Genomic DNA, 13,969 nt, shown 5'->3' with positions numbered 1-13,969 from the left:
GCAAATTTGACCTGTGTCTGCATGCCCTTTGCACCTTGTAATTGGTACCACCAAAACTAGATTGTTTCTTTTTATCCACCGTTGATTTTACAGATGTCTGCCTGGCCTGTTCTATATTGATTATTGCAGTGACCCAGCAACTGCTGCTGCATCCACAGTTAGTATTCCCAGTGTTGGGGTTCCTAATGTACATTTTTGGAGCCAGAGCCTCCCAGCTGCCCTAGAATCCTTTCCCTTGGATTCCCCTTGGCACTACCACAGCAAATGGCTGTTTTGCCATTCTGGTCCTTGCCATCATGGCACTGGCATATTCTAGGTGAATAAAGCATGACAGCCAAAGATTAGGCCCCCTCTACGACCCGAGAGATCTGCTGTGCTTTTTCTGGTACTGTTGTAATTCAGTTATGTGGAGCACAGGAATGATGCTCAACCACCATTCTGACAACTAGACTCCGTTTCAACAAGCAGAATGTCTTCAAAATGACTAAGAAAACTGCATTGCCTAGAAGCACAAAGGTATGCCTAGATTCAGAAACGTTCCCGCTCCCCCCAGTGTAGTTGTAAAGGAAAGGTGACTGTGCTGTTTCTCCATATTTTCTAGACTGTGCATATCATGCAGCAGTGAGGTCATTGCTGGTTTAGTGGTGTCCTCCCAACACGAGCTGTGCTGGCCTGTAGGTTATGATGTCCTCCCAACACGAGCTGTGCTGGCCTGTAGGTTATGATGTCCTCCCAGCACAGGCTTTGCTGGCCTTTAGGTTATCACAGAAGTCAACGTAGGTGCCCCCCATGTTAAAACAGGGAGCCAGATTGTAAGCAAGAGCTAATCTGTTAAGTAAATGACGTAATGGGTTAAGAGCAAGACAAAACAATAACTGACAAAGAATCAACCTGGAATATCCCGTTTTGAAATTTGATCCTTGGGATAATGATTTGCCCTTTGTCATGACTTAATTGCAAAGTGGTTTGCCACTGTTTCGTGGTCACAGATGTGGTTCTGTAAAATGCTTTTATGGTAAGCTATCCATGCCATACTTAGATTCTACCCCTTTTTGCAATTCTCTTATTATGGCTTTATTTAGCAACAAATGATCCTTTTTTCCATGTGACTTTCTTTTATTGCCCTTTTGTTCTGTTGCCATGATTGACTGTAAACTCTTGTCTGCATGTAGTTTGTACATAGTCAGAAGGCAAGTTATTGGTGTATAGTTTTTAGGATGACTAACAGGTTGACTCAACAGGAAAAAAATAATAAAAAAAAGGAACAGTACTCCTCCTTAACTCGGTTGGTGTCTGTTTGGGCTGTGCATATAAGTAGCTCTGTTAAATCAAGCAAGTCTTAACTTGGATTTTTTAAACTGAGGGCACATTCTTTGCTTTCTGTTTCCTGCAGGAATCCTACAGAATATTCTAGAAATCTTCCTGTGACATATCCTCTTTGGTTGCCTCCTGCTTCATCTATTGCCCTTTCATATTGGAACTCATTGGCCCATCACTCCACAACACTGCCTGCGTCATAGTTGCCACTGCTTCCTGCTCCTTCCCTCGCTGTGCAACTTCAGCTGAACTTTTGCATTGCCTTCTTCCTGAAGGCTCCAGACAATCATCGTGTGGCACACAATCAGATGCTTCCCTTTAATTTGGGGACTCATTGTTCTGTCATACTGTGATGTTATCCAAGTTGGATTTTCTACTCTAAATCCTTCAATTTGCAGGTTATCCATAACTTTAGTTTCTATTATTTAACTGCTCCATTACTAATCTTCTTTTCTACCCCCCCTTTGTTTTGCCATTTTTTTGTATTGTAAAAGTTTCCATATCCGGATGCCTTTGCATGTATTTCTGTTCAAATATCTTTGGGGCTGCTTTTTAATTGATTAGTTTGTCTTTCTCATTTGCATAAATACTGCACCATACCAGATCTCTTTTTCTTTCCCACATCCATATGTCTTTTAATCTCTGGGTTTTGTTCTTTATATTTTCACATTTTCTTTGTCGCTTCTTTTTCCAGGCAGCCCAAAGTTTTTTTGTTGTATAATGCTTTTCATGGATTTGTTGTACTTATGAACATGCATTGTTGGTTGGTTGGTTTGAAGCTTTTGATTATGTTGTTCTTTCCTTTAACTTCTGTCAATCTTTTTGAATGTCTTCTAACTGAGAATTCGGGGCTTTGCATAATCGTAATCATACAAGATTTCTTCCTTGGCCTCAATAGTCCACTCTTGTCATCTTTATGGCCCTTTTTTTTTTTAATGACCTGTCTGTCTCTGTGAATTTTGTTGAGTATTACTTAGTTTTACAACAGGGTGGCCATCCTCCCCTGAGCTTTTGGCCGTGGCTAAGTATACTTTTTTCTAAATTTTTGGCTATTTCTTGATCATAAAAAAGCTATTTTCATAGCTACTGTGTGTGTCTCTCTTGCTGGTTGTGTGGCCTTTTCGTTGGCCGTTTTTGGTATCCCATTCACTCCCTTTCTTCCCATGGGCTAGGCCCGTTTCAGTTAGAGGACCTAGTCCTCCCCACTGTTTCCGTGTGGTCTTTTTATTTGTGCTTCCTGTTACTTGTTAGCTTATTTAGTGTTTTGTCATCTGGTAATGGTGTTATCCTGCATTTGCTCCCTACGGGCTAGGCCCGTTTAAATTACAGGTTCATAGGTTCATACTAGGCTATCTGCCCTAGGGCATTTATAAGCCTAGCCAGAATGTGTTTGGCTTTCGCCACCCATTTTAAATTAATTTTGCTATGCCCTTTTTTTGAGGTTAGTGTACTGTGCCTCTGTCTAACAGTGACACAGAAGTGATACCCGGGGTAAACCTACGATCTCCCATCCACTCATCAAGATTCCTCTTGAAGAGAGTCAATGAGGGACTCTGCCTAACCTGGACTGGGATTTTATTCCAGAGTGAAGGGAGCCTCTGGGTTATGAATCTGTCCCTCCAGCATGTCCTATTTATTTCAGTGCTGAGGTTCAAGTCTCTCGAGGGTGTAGCTCGATAGGATTTGGATTTTCTGAGGTGCAGCATGTCCATTAATTCCGGGTTGGACATGGCTTTATACGTCAGGCACAGATCGCCTCTGAACAGGCGGTATGCCACTGAGTAGAGCTGGAGTTTCTTTAACCGGGCAGCATATGGCATCTGTTTGAGCCCTTTGATCCTCTTGGTGAGGTACTTTTGGGGTCTTTCCAGTTGCTGCAGGTGTCTGGTAAGGTACATCCCAAAAGGGGCATTGTACTCAATTATGGGCCTGATGAGGGATGAGTAAAGAGGCACGATGACCTCCCCTGATCTAGATGTGAATCCCTTCATGATTAGGTGGGCTATATAAAATGTTTTCTAACCACTTTGGCCACGTGGTTGTCAAATGAGAGATTGCTATCAACTTGGGTCCCCAGGTCCCTAATTACTTCTTCTGTACTTAATGGATTACCACCTATGTGGTAATTTGTGGCACTTTGTTTTTGCCAAAGGGGATGACTATACACTTTTGGCGTTTAGCTTGAGGCCATGGCTCTGGCACCAGTTGTCTGTTTCTATGAGGCCCTTTTGGAGGATGCTTGTGTCGGCTGGAGAGTCGATTATGGCCAGTTTGCAGTCATCTGCAAACTTGGTCAGCCACAGTCCTTCCGTGTTGGCCTGTACCTCCGAAATATATACCGAACAAGAGGTCCCAGGACTGAGCCTTGTGGGGCGCCACTTGTAACTGGTTTGGAGTCTGACATGGCTCCAGCAATTCTAATCATGTGGGTTCTGTCCTTGAGCCAGTTTGCAACCCATCTAGTGACATAGGGGTTTATATTTAAGCTGGTGAGCTTATCTATAATGCCCGAGTGGGGTATTGTATCGAAGGCTTTTGCGAGGTCCAGGTAGGCTGTGTGGACCACCTTCCCCTCATCAATGGCCTTGGTGACTGTTTCAAAGAAATCAACCAGGTTTAAGAGGCAGGATCTGCCCTTAACAAAGCCGAACTGGGTAGGATCCAGTGTTTGTAGGTCCCCAATATCTTTATTTATGAGGTCCATGATTATCCTTTCCATAGCTTTGCAGACCAAGCTAGTCAGGCTTATGGGGCGATAGTTTCTAGTCCTCCCTGTAGTTTTTGTCCCTGTTGGTTACTAGGCCGTTTTTAGTTAGAGGATCTAGTTTCCCACGTGGGGTTTAGTTTGGGGTTTAGTTAGGTCTTTTGTGTGTATGTGTGGTTTTGCAGCTTGTCCCTGTGTGTGTACTCCTTTATACAGCATGTTTCAGGATTGTAAGGCACACAGGCCTTCTGGCTTTAAAAAATGTGTTGAATGCAACAATAAAATGTCTTTGACTGATGGGCACTCCGTGTGCATGTACTGTTTGGGGGCTGTTCACCTCCAAGAGTCCTGCTTGTTTTGTCATTCCTTCAGTCCTCGTGTGCTACAGGAGAGGAAGAACAAGCTCATTCTGAAAGGACTGCTTAAACACTCCTTCGAGGAAGACTTGGCTAAGTCTTCCAGTGCCCTATCCTCTCCAACTAAAGTGGACAAAAAGACTGCTAAAAAATGCTGTCCGGCTTCGTCTGTTTCTTCGGAGCCGCCAGAGAAAGTTGTTAGAACAGCTTCTCCTTCTTCGGCTCCATTGGCTTCAGTGCTGACAGAAGGTAGTGCATTGACTAAGTCTGTATCGGCTCCCAGCCTTTCAGAGCTGATCTCCAGTTGTTTGACTATGTTCTCCTTCACGTGTTCTCCTTCACGTCAGTCTCCCTCTGTAGGGAATACCAGATCTCCAACTATGTCCTCGAGGTCCCTTTCCGATGGAGACATTGATAGAGTGGTGAAACTGCTTCAGTCATTGGTGCTGGCCAAATTGATTTCGGCTCCTACCCAGTCGGCTCTGGAGACCATGGCCCCTTCATCGTTTGTTGTTCCTCCTCGGAGCCAGAGTTGTCGGTTCTGTCGGGTGCTGTTAGGTCGGTTCCAGTAGCTTCGCCTGGCCTCTCGGTTCCGATTTCTGCTCCGACCCCATCTGTTCTGTCCCCGGGGTCGAGGGTCCACAGTTTCCCGGCCGGATCCGGGGGGGGGGGCTCGGATCGATCTTCATTGGTTCCGAGCCTTCCTCTTGCTGCGCTTCGGCTCGGGTGAGCTTGGACCCGACATCTGCTTCGGATCTCATCTCGACGCCGATGGCTACTACCATATCCTCTGCAGTTAGTCGGCCTTCGGAGCCGGGGGAATCGGCCTTCGAGGTTATGAGGAGCGTGCTGGCCAGGTCATAAGCTGCATCCTATGGCACCGACACTCTGCCCCCTCCGGCACCGGTGTCAGTTTCAGATCACCCTCTATCCCTGGACAGCGGAGACCCAAGGCCTCAGGATACCTCCATGAGTGGTCCCCAACTTTCTGACGTCTCCACAGAGTTTTTGCCTGAGGAGCCCGTCAGAAAGAGATTGTGTAAGAGGAAATGCATCGAATCCCTGGATGAGTCTTTCATGTTGGACACCGACCTCGAGGAGTCAGAGGGGTCCCCCAAGTCGTCTTCTGAAGATGTTTCTTTTTCAGATATCCTTGAGATCTTGAAGCAGAGAGGCGGCTAGCCCTCCAAATCCCCTTCTGATGAGGAGTCTGTGTTCCTGAAGGCTTTCGGGTCTCAACCTTCCTCCTCTTGGGGGTCTCCCCCCTTTCGATGAGCTACTAGATCTCGTCTGTCAAAAGGTGTGGGAAACTCCTGACACTGTGGAACTGGTCCCTAGGAGACCCAATAAGTTTTTGTCCACTCCCACAGACGAGGAATATCTGACAAAAGGCGTTCCAGTAGATGTTCTTCATAGTTCACTGTTGCACTCATTACATTTGAGTAATCTGCAAGCAGGTTGCCCTCAGTTGGCCTGATTAACAAAGTCTTGGGTCCTGCGTCGGTTGCTGGCCCTTCTTCCATGACGTCAGGTCGTCAGGGGTATAAAACATGCAGCCGACGCCATTACATCAGTCTTTCTTGCCACGCGGTGCCCGAAGCAGTTCACAAATGCCGGTCGGCCGACTCCTGAGTTTCAGATCTGAAGTCTTCAGCTAAAAAGCTAAGTACCCCATTGGGGAAACTTTTTCTTGCTCCTTACCGATGTCAGTAAAAGTTAATAATTGCATTACTTGTGGGAAGCAAATACCTCATAAGGATTTTCATTTGTACTGTATTCCTTGCGTAGGCCCTGACTGCAACGTGCCTTGCTGTCGGTTTTGTGCTTTATTTAATCAACGCACTATTAAATGTCGGTACATTTTTGCTTCTAAATATTTTGGCTCGCGCTTTAATTATCCAGAAATGTCGTCTGTTGGCAATCTGTTGAGGTCCAAAACTGCTGACGTCGCTTCTCCTAAGCCAGTCGCCAGTTTGCCGGTACTCAGTGAGGCGCTTTCGCAGCCCCTGATACCCGCTACTTCTGATTCGCAGGCCTCTAGTGAGACCCATTCGGAGTCCGGTATGCCGCGAGATGCTTCAATTATGGAACCCGCGGATGTCTCCACCTTGGATGGGTCCGGAGCCTCTGTGCAGGCACCGGCTTCTGAGGGTGTTTTTAGGCCTACATATTTGTATATTAGACCGACACCTTCTTCAAAACTTAAGGCCAAAATCTCGACCTATGCCTAAAAAACCGATGCCTGGGCCACATGTGCAGGCCCCTGTGCCTAAAAAACAAATGTTCAAAATGGCTGAAGATTTAATTACTCTGATCAGGGGTAGCCAACCCCCCCCCCCCCCCCCACTTCCAAGAGGCGTAGGCAAGACATTTATTATGAATCTTCTGAACAGGATTCTATTTATTTTGACTCTTCTAATGACCAGGAATTGTCTATACCTACTAATGAGGACTCTGATGCAGAAGATTCCATTCTTTCTGCTTTTCCCCCTGAGGATTTTTCTTTTGGGGAAACTTTACATACCTTAAGGGAACATTTCCACTGGGAAAGTCAGGTTTTCTGTGACTCTAAAAAGAGACTTAGGGATTTTCTTCTTCTTCCTCAGCATAGGCCTTTGGCTATACCTCGTGTTCTAGACATTGTTGATGATGTTTTTTCAGAATCTAGTATGGCTCCTGATTCTTTGCCTCCGGCTCCTTGTAAGCCAAACAGATACTACAGGGTTCCTGACTCCCACAAATTTCTTTTCAAAAATCCTGTTGCAGATCCTGAAACCATTTCTCAGGGTCCCAAGGGCATTAAGGCTTCTACTGCTAAAAATCCTACACCTTCTGATCGAGATTCCAGGGTGCTGGATAGATGGGGTAAGAAGGTTTACACTTCTGCAACCTTGGCAATCAGGGCTTTAAACTGTCAATTTCATATGCTAAAATATCAACAGCATATCATGGGACTGCTTAAACAGAAAGTTAATTTCTGACTGTGTGGAAAACAAAGATTTACAGGATTTATTGCATTCAGCTGAACAAGTTGAAAAACATGCTTTGAAATGTGGTTTTGATTCTTTGGAGGCCTCTTGCAGAGCTGCTGTAACTGGGTCTGTGCTAAGAAGGCATGCTTGGCTCAAAGAGCAAAATCTGCCTGATCATTTTTAAAGCAAAATTGTTGGATGCTCCTTTACAACAGGACCTTCTCTTTGGTAATAAGGCTGAAGAAGTTTTAAAAAAGCTGGAAGATCAAGCTAAATCTATGCAAACTGTGAAAGATGTCTTACAAGTGCAACCTCCAAGATTTAGTAGGCACTGGCCTACTAAGAACTGGTCCTTTCCAGTTCCTTCGAGAGCCACTCAAGTCAAACCCAGACATTCCAAAGGCTCCAGGTTTCAGTCACAAGAGACTTTCCGAACAAAACAATGGGGTGCCTCCTCTTCCAAATCTGGAAACAACAGGACACCTCCCTATGGTAAGCAGTCTCAATGACTTCCCTTTACACTTACCAAGCACTTACCTTTTAGCCGCCCCTTTGGGGGGAAAGCTGGCTCTTTATGCAAGAAACTGGCAACTTATAACCCAGGACAAATGGGGTTTAAATATAGTATCCCAGGGATACAGATTTCATTTCCACACGTTGCCAATTCCAAACGGATGGCCAGACCTTCCCCCAAATCAGTGGGCAGAGGCCCAGAAACAAGTACATTCCCTCATGAGAATGGGGGCTATTCAACCAGTACCAGAGGAGGAAAAGGGACAAGGTTTCTATTCAAGACTTTTCCTGGTACCTAGAAAAGACAAATCATGGCGTCCCATTCTAGACTTCTCTACCTTTCTGGACATTCCAAAATTCAAGATGCTGACTCTTCACCAGTTACTTGCTATGCCTGGTTGGCAACTCTAGATTTAAAAGAGGCTTACCTGCATATCCCAGTTGGGGAATCTTGCAGAAGATACCTCCGCTTCAAAGCAGGCTACTTGCATTACCAGTTCTCTGCACTGCCCTTTGGCTTATCTACTGCGCCCAGGGTCTTTACAAAGTGCCTGGCTCCAGTAATTGCATTTTGCAGGCAAAGAAATATTCAAATATATCCGTACCTGGACGATTGTCTAATTCAGGCAGAAAACAAGGACACTCTTCTAAAACATCTGGCGTTTGTAAAAAGGGTTCTAACTTGTCTAGGGTACACTATAAACGAAAAGAAATCACTACTGGTACCCTCTCAAAAAATTACATTCCTGGGTGGCAAGCTTGAATACAACTGCCCAGATGGCTTTCCTTACGCCAGAGAAGCAAGTTCATTTGGTGACTTACTCAAACAGGTGGTCACAAAAACCCTGCTTTCTGCAAGGCAAATACTGCAAGCCTTGGGGTTCATGGCCTCCTGCATTCTTCTAATTCCATATGGAAGACTGCATATGAGGAAACTTCAGTGGTACTTAAAAAGTCTATGGAGTCAGCTTTGTCACAGCCTGGAAACGATGATTCCTATCATTCCTTGCCTGCAACTAGAGTACCTATGGTGGGCAGAGGCCTGCTACCAAAACAAGGGACTGTCATTCACACCACCTCCTGCCGCCCAAACCCTAACTACAGACACATCAGACTATACTTAGGGGGCACATCTGGCAGGGAAGTGCATTCAGGGCAAATGGAGCCCAAATCAAATGCACCTTCATATCAGTCAAAAAGAAATGCTTGATGTACAGAATGCACTGACCGCCTTCAGGGGCTACCTTCATCCAGGGCAATTAATGATAGACAGGCAACACCATGGTTATGTGGTACATAAACAAGCAGGGGGGTATACATTCATACCCCCTTTGCAGACTAGCCATGGCATTGTGGAACACGGCCTTGACTTATCAAGTACAACTACGAGCTCAATTCCTGCCAGGAAAGCTGAATACTCTGGCAGATGAACTAAGCAGAAATCTCATGGACCCACACGAATGGAAACTGGAACCACGGATTTTCAACATGTTGTCATACAAATGGGGGAGCCCAGACATAGTTGTGGGGAGAGGCAAAGAGATCTATCAGTTGGACAATTTTTTTTACAAGAACTCGTCACAAAAAAGCCTGGAGAGTGGATGCTCTATCCTTCAGCTGGAAAAGCCTATCAGTCTATGCCTTTCCCCCTCTGCCTCTGCTCTCCAAAGTTCTACTAAAAGTCAAACAAGACAAACCAAAAATGATTTTGATTGCTCTAAACTGGCCTCGTCAACACTGGTACCCACTGCTGCGCAGTGTGTCACACCTTCCACCGTGGCACCTGCCTCAGAAACCTTACTTACTGTCTCAGCAGAACAACCAAATTCTGCACACGTAGCTCCAAACTTTGAATCTTGCAGTGTGGCTAATCACCGAAATTCACCCTTAGCATCCTTCAGCAAACCTGTGATGGATGTAATTTTGGAGGCAAGAAGGCCTAGTACTAGAAAATCTTATGCTGACAAATGGAAAAGATTCTGTGCCTGGAATCAATCTCTAGGAATAAGCACAGCAGTACCCAACATTCCTCAGATTGTACAATACTTAACTGAGATGCTTCACAAGGGTCTGTCCATACCTCAGCCATTTCAGTTCATTACAACACGGAACCTCCCTTCTTCTCCCATCCTCTGCTAAAACAGTATCTCAGACGGGCCTAAAAGTTAAGACCACCCAGGAGAGCTCCAATTCCTGCCTGGGACCTCAGTTTTGTATTGGAAAAGCTCACTCTCCCTCCTTTCGAGCCAGCTGCTACTGCAGACTTAAAATTTCTCTCCTGGAAAACAGCTTTCCTTTTAGCAGTCACTTCAGCTAGAAGGATTTCTGAATTACAGGCTCTTGTGGCAGTGGAGCCTTTCATCATTTTTCATGCGGACAGGGTATCTCTCAGGACCAATCCATCCTTCATGCCCAAGGTGGTATTCAGTGTGGCTCTTAATCAGACCATTCATTTGCCAACTTTCTTTCCCAATCCACAGAACAATGGGGAGTGGATTCTGCATTCATTGGATGTACACAGACAATTTAGATTTTACTTAAACAGGACAAAATCTCAAAGAAAATATGAACAACTGCTGGTGGCATTTGCTGCAGGGGCAGAGGGAAAGGCTATTTCAAAGCAAACCATTTCCAAATGGATAAGCCATTGTATTCATTTCTGTTATATGCACCATGGAAAAAACTATTCCCCAGGGGATCAGATCCCATTTTACCAGGGCTGCATCTACTTCTACAGCCTTTCTCAGAGTGTTCCTTCCAGGGATATTCTAGAAGCTGCTAACTGGAGCTCAGTTCATAGATTCACCAAACATTACCATTTACCACTTTTCTCTAAATCCATACTGGCTTTGCCACTGCTGTCCTGCAGGGTCTTTTAGCTGGTCCTAATGCTGTATAATTCCCTCCACCCAACCATAGCTTTGGGAATCTACCCAAATGTAATGACTGCAACAGTGAAACACGAAGAACATAGTACAGTTGTGTACACTTACCATAAATGTAGATGTTTGAGTGTATTCACTGTTGCAGTCCTGGTTACCCTCCCTCCAGCCCCCTATTTTTCCTCTGGCTATACCTCTGCTTTCTTTCGCTATGCTTAAAAGCCCTTTTGGTGTATTTGCTTTTGGGATTGGAGGCATATTTTTTGTTTTTAATTTTATTTGCTCCCCATTTGGGGGGCACCTGACATCTGGGGCAAGAAAAACTGATGTAATGGTGTCGGCTGCATGTTTTATACCCCTGACGACCTGACGTCATGGAAGAAGGGACAGCAACCGATGCAGGACCCAAGACTTTGTTAATCAGGCTGACTGAGGGCAACCTGCCAGCAGATTACCCAAATGTAATGACTGCAGCAGTGAATACACTCGAACATCTACATTTATGGTAAGTGTACACAACTGTACTATGCCATGGTGGTGGCAGCAGGCACCAAGAAGGAACTTGCTGGAACTTCGTCTACCGTCCATCCGCCTAAAAAGGAGTCCCGGGCCATGGACTGGTATGGGAAGCATGTGTTTACCTCAGCGGCCTTTACAATGCGATCGTTGAACTACTTGATTCATTTTACAAGGCTCCAGAGAGATCTCCTAAAGGAGCTAGGAGATTCTCTACAGGGTAACGCGTCTGATGCCATGGCACAGAAGGTCAATGCACAGATGTCTACCCTAAATTCCCTTACCAACTCCTCCATGAGGCTGATCTCATACGCAGCCGATGGAGCAAGCAGGGCAGTGGGTTCCGGAGTCCCTCTTAGGAGATACTCCTGGATGCGCCTGTGGAATTTCGCTGAGGCCTTCAAGTCTACATTCACCAATGCCTCATTTGATGGTTCATAGTTATTCGGAACCAAGGTGAAGGACACTCTCAATAGGTGCGAGCAGGAAGGAAGAACCCTGTCTACGTGGGAGTCCATTTTTCCATGCCTTCTAGACCTTACCCCAAGGGCCAGAAGGGTGGGAAAATGTGGTCCAGGAAGTCGCAGAGGTTTTTTCAGGACGCACAAAGTGATTTCCCCTCCAGAGGCAGGGGTGGAGGTGGAAATTCAGGTAGACGCCTCCCTCGAGGCAGAGGAGGCCCGCGTAATCAGGGGGACCATGATTCCTTTCCCGGTTCTCCCTACCAGCGCTCCTGAAAGGAGGCCCTGACTGTGCGTCTCTGGAGCCGTATGGGGTCACATTTCTTTATTCCCAGAAGCCTAGCAAGACGTCACCCAAGACGAGTGGGTATTAAAGATAATTTCCAGAGGTTAGCATATTCCCTTCTCTTCTCCTCCACCGCCAACCAAGAGAATTCCAGACGTTCCACCCAAAAGGATTCCGCAACTTTAGAAATAAAATGTTGCTTTAAAGAGAGCCATCCAGCCTGTCCCCGCAGACCAAGTAGGATTAGGGACTTACTCCAGATTCTTTTTGGTGCCGAAAAGCACAGGGGACCTGAGACCCGTCTTGGATCTCAGCCGATTGAACCTACATATACAAAAGTACAAGTTCCGCATGGTCGCCTTACAGTCAATACTCCCTCTGTTAGGGAAAGATGTGTGGATGTGCTCCATTGACCTCAAAGATGCTTACTACCATATCAAGATGGACAGGGCATCGAGAAGTCATCTACGCTTCCGGCTGGGAGCCAGTCATTTTCAGTTTCGCGCTCTGCCCTTTGGTCTCACCACAGCCCCCAGGGTGTTCACCAAATGCATGGCAACGGCTCACTTGAGACGTCGGGGATTCCAAGTGTTTCTGTACCTGGACGACTGGCTCCTTTCTGCCACCACCAGGCATCTACTGTTACAGACCAGGGACGCCACCATTACACTGTGCCAAAGGTTAGGCATTACTCTAAATTGGAAAAAATCTGCCTTGTTGCCCTCGCAGCGTGTCACTTTTATCGGTGCCGAACTAGATACGAACCTCATGAGTTCCTTCTTACCAGAAGAGAGAATTCAGGCTCTACAAACAGCAGGTCTACGACTTATTGAGGGAGGTCAAGGCAAAAGTGGTCCTCAAGTTATTAGGGACCATGGTTGCCACGATCATGCTAGTTCCCCTTGCCAGACTACACATGAGGGTTCTTCAGTGGCTGCTTTTTGCCCAATGTTCACTACAGCATCTTCCACTCTCCCATTCTATTTTGATTACGGACACGTGCAAGCAGGATCTACTCTGGTGGCTTCAGGCTAGCAATCTCAACTTGGGAAAGCCTTTTGTCCCATCTTCTCCAGTTGCCACGGTGACCACGGATGCCTCCCGGATTGGGAGGGGGGCATTATCTCGGCAGGACAGTCCAAGGCACGTGGCAGGATCACAAGACCCATTTGCATATCAATGTCTTGGAGATGAGAGCAGTGCTATTAACGTTGCAAGCACTTCAGAGCTTTCTCCCTCTAGGGACAATTGCAGTCTACACAGACAACATGCAAGTGGTATGGTATCTGAACAAGCAAGGAGGAACCAAATCATACCCCATTTGCAGAGAGGCACTTCGAGTTTGGCAGTGGGCGGTGTCTTCCCAACGCTTTCTAGTTGCAACACATATACCGGGGAAGTCCAGTGTGATTGCCGACAGGCTGAGCAGAGCTATACTAATGCCTCACGAGTGGTCCCTGAACAAATATGTTGCGGAGAAGATGTTCCGCAGATGGGGTCAGCCTTGTTGCGATCTATTTGCCAGCCCCCTCAATGCCAAATGCAGCAGCTACTTCACCCTTATCCCCCCGGAGGGGGGAGATGCCCAGGGACGCTCTGGTTCATGATTGGCCCTCCGGTCTTCTCTGTGCCTTTCCACCGTTTCCTCTGATATCAAAAGTTATTCAGAAAGCACAGTCTTTGGGAAGTAAGATGATCCTGATTGCCCCACACTGGCCTCGTCAGATTTGGTTTTCCTTCCTTCAAACCTATCTAATGGTCGATCCCTGGATTCTGGACCCATATCCAGATCTACTGACTCGTATGTCTGGACAGTTCCATCCCTCCATCCAGACCCTCAAGTTGACAGCTTGGCTGCTCCAGTTCCATCCCTAGTCAGGCTTCATGATTTTTCCCCGGAAGTGGTCCACATTTTGTCTTCTTCCCACAAGTCTTCTACCAGGAAGATTTATTCCAGTAAGT

General features: G+C 46.2%; 1 protein-coding gene across 1 annotated transcript in view; it reads left to right on the top strand.

Moving 5' to 3' along the window:
* PHC2 (polyhomeotic homolog 2) overlaps positions 1-13,969 on the top strand; it is a 2,832,203-nt gene that overhangs the window by 2,358,999 nt on the left and 459,235 nt on the right. The gene's annotated exons all lie outside the window — the stretch shown is intronic.

The sequence above is a fragment of the Protopterus annectens genome, chromosome 2.part1 (genome assembly GCF_019279795.1).
Source record: "Protopterus annectens isolate FY-2018-M chromosome 2.part1, PAN1.0, whole genome shotgun sequence".
Taxonomy (NCBI): domain Eukaryota; kingdom Metazoa; phylum Chordata; order Ceratodontiformes; family Protopteridae; genus Protopterus; species Protopterus annectens.
This window is presented reverse-complemented; position numbering and strand designations above follow the sequence as displayed.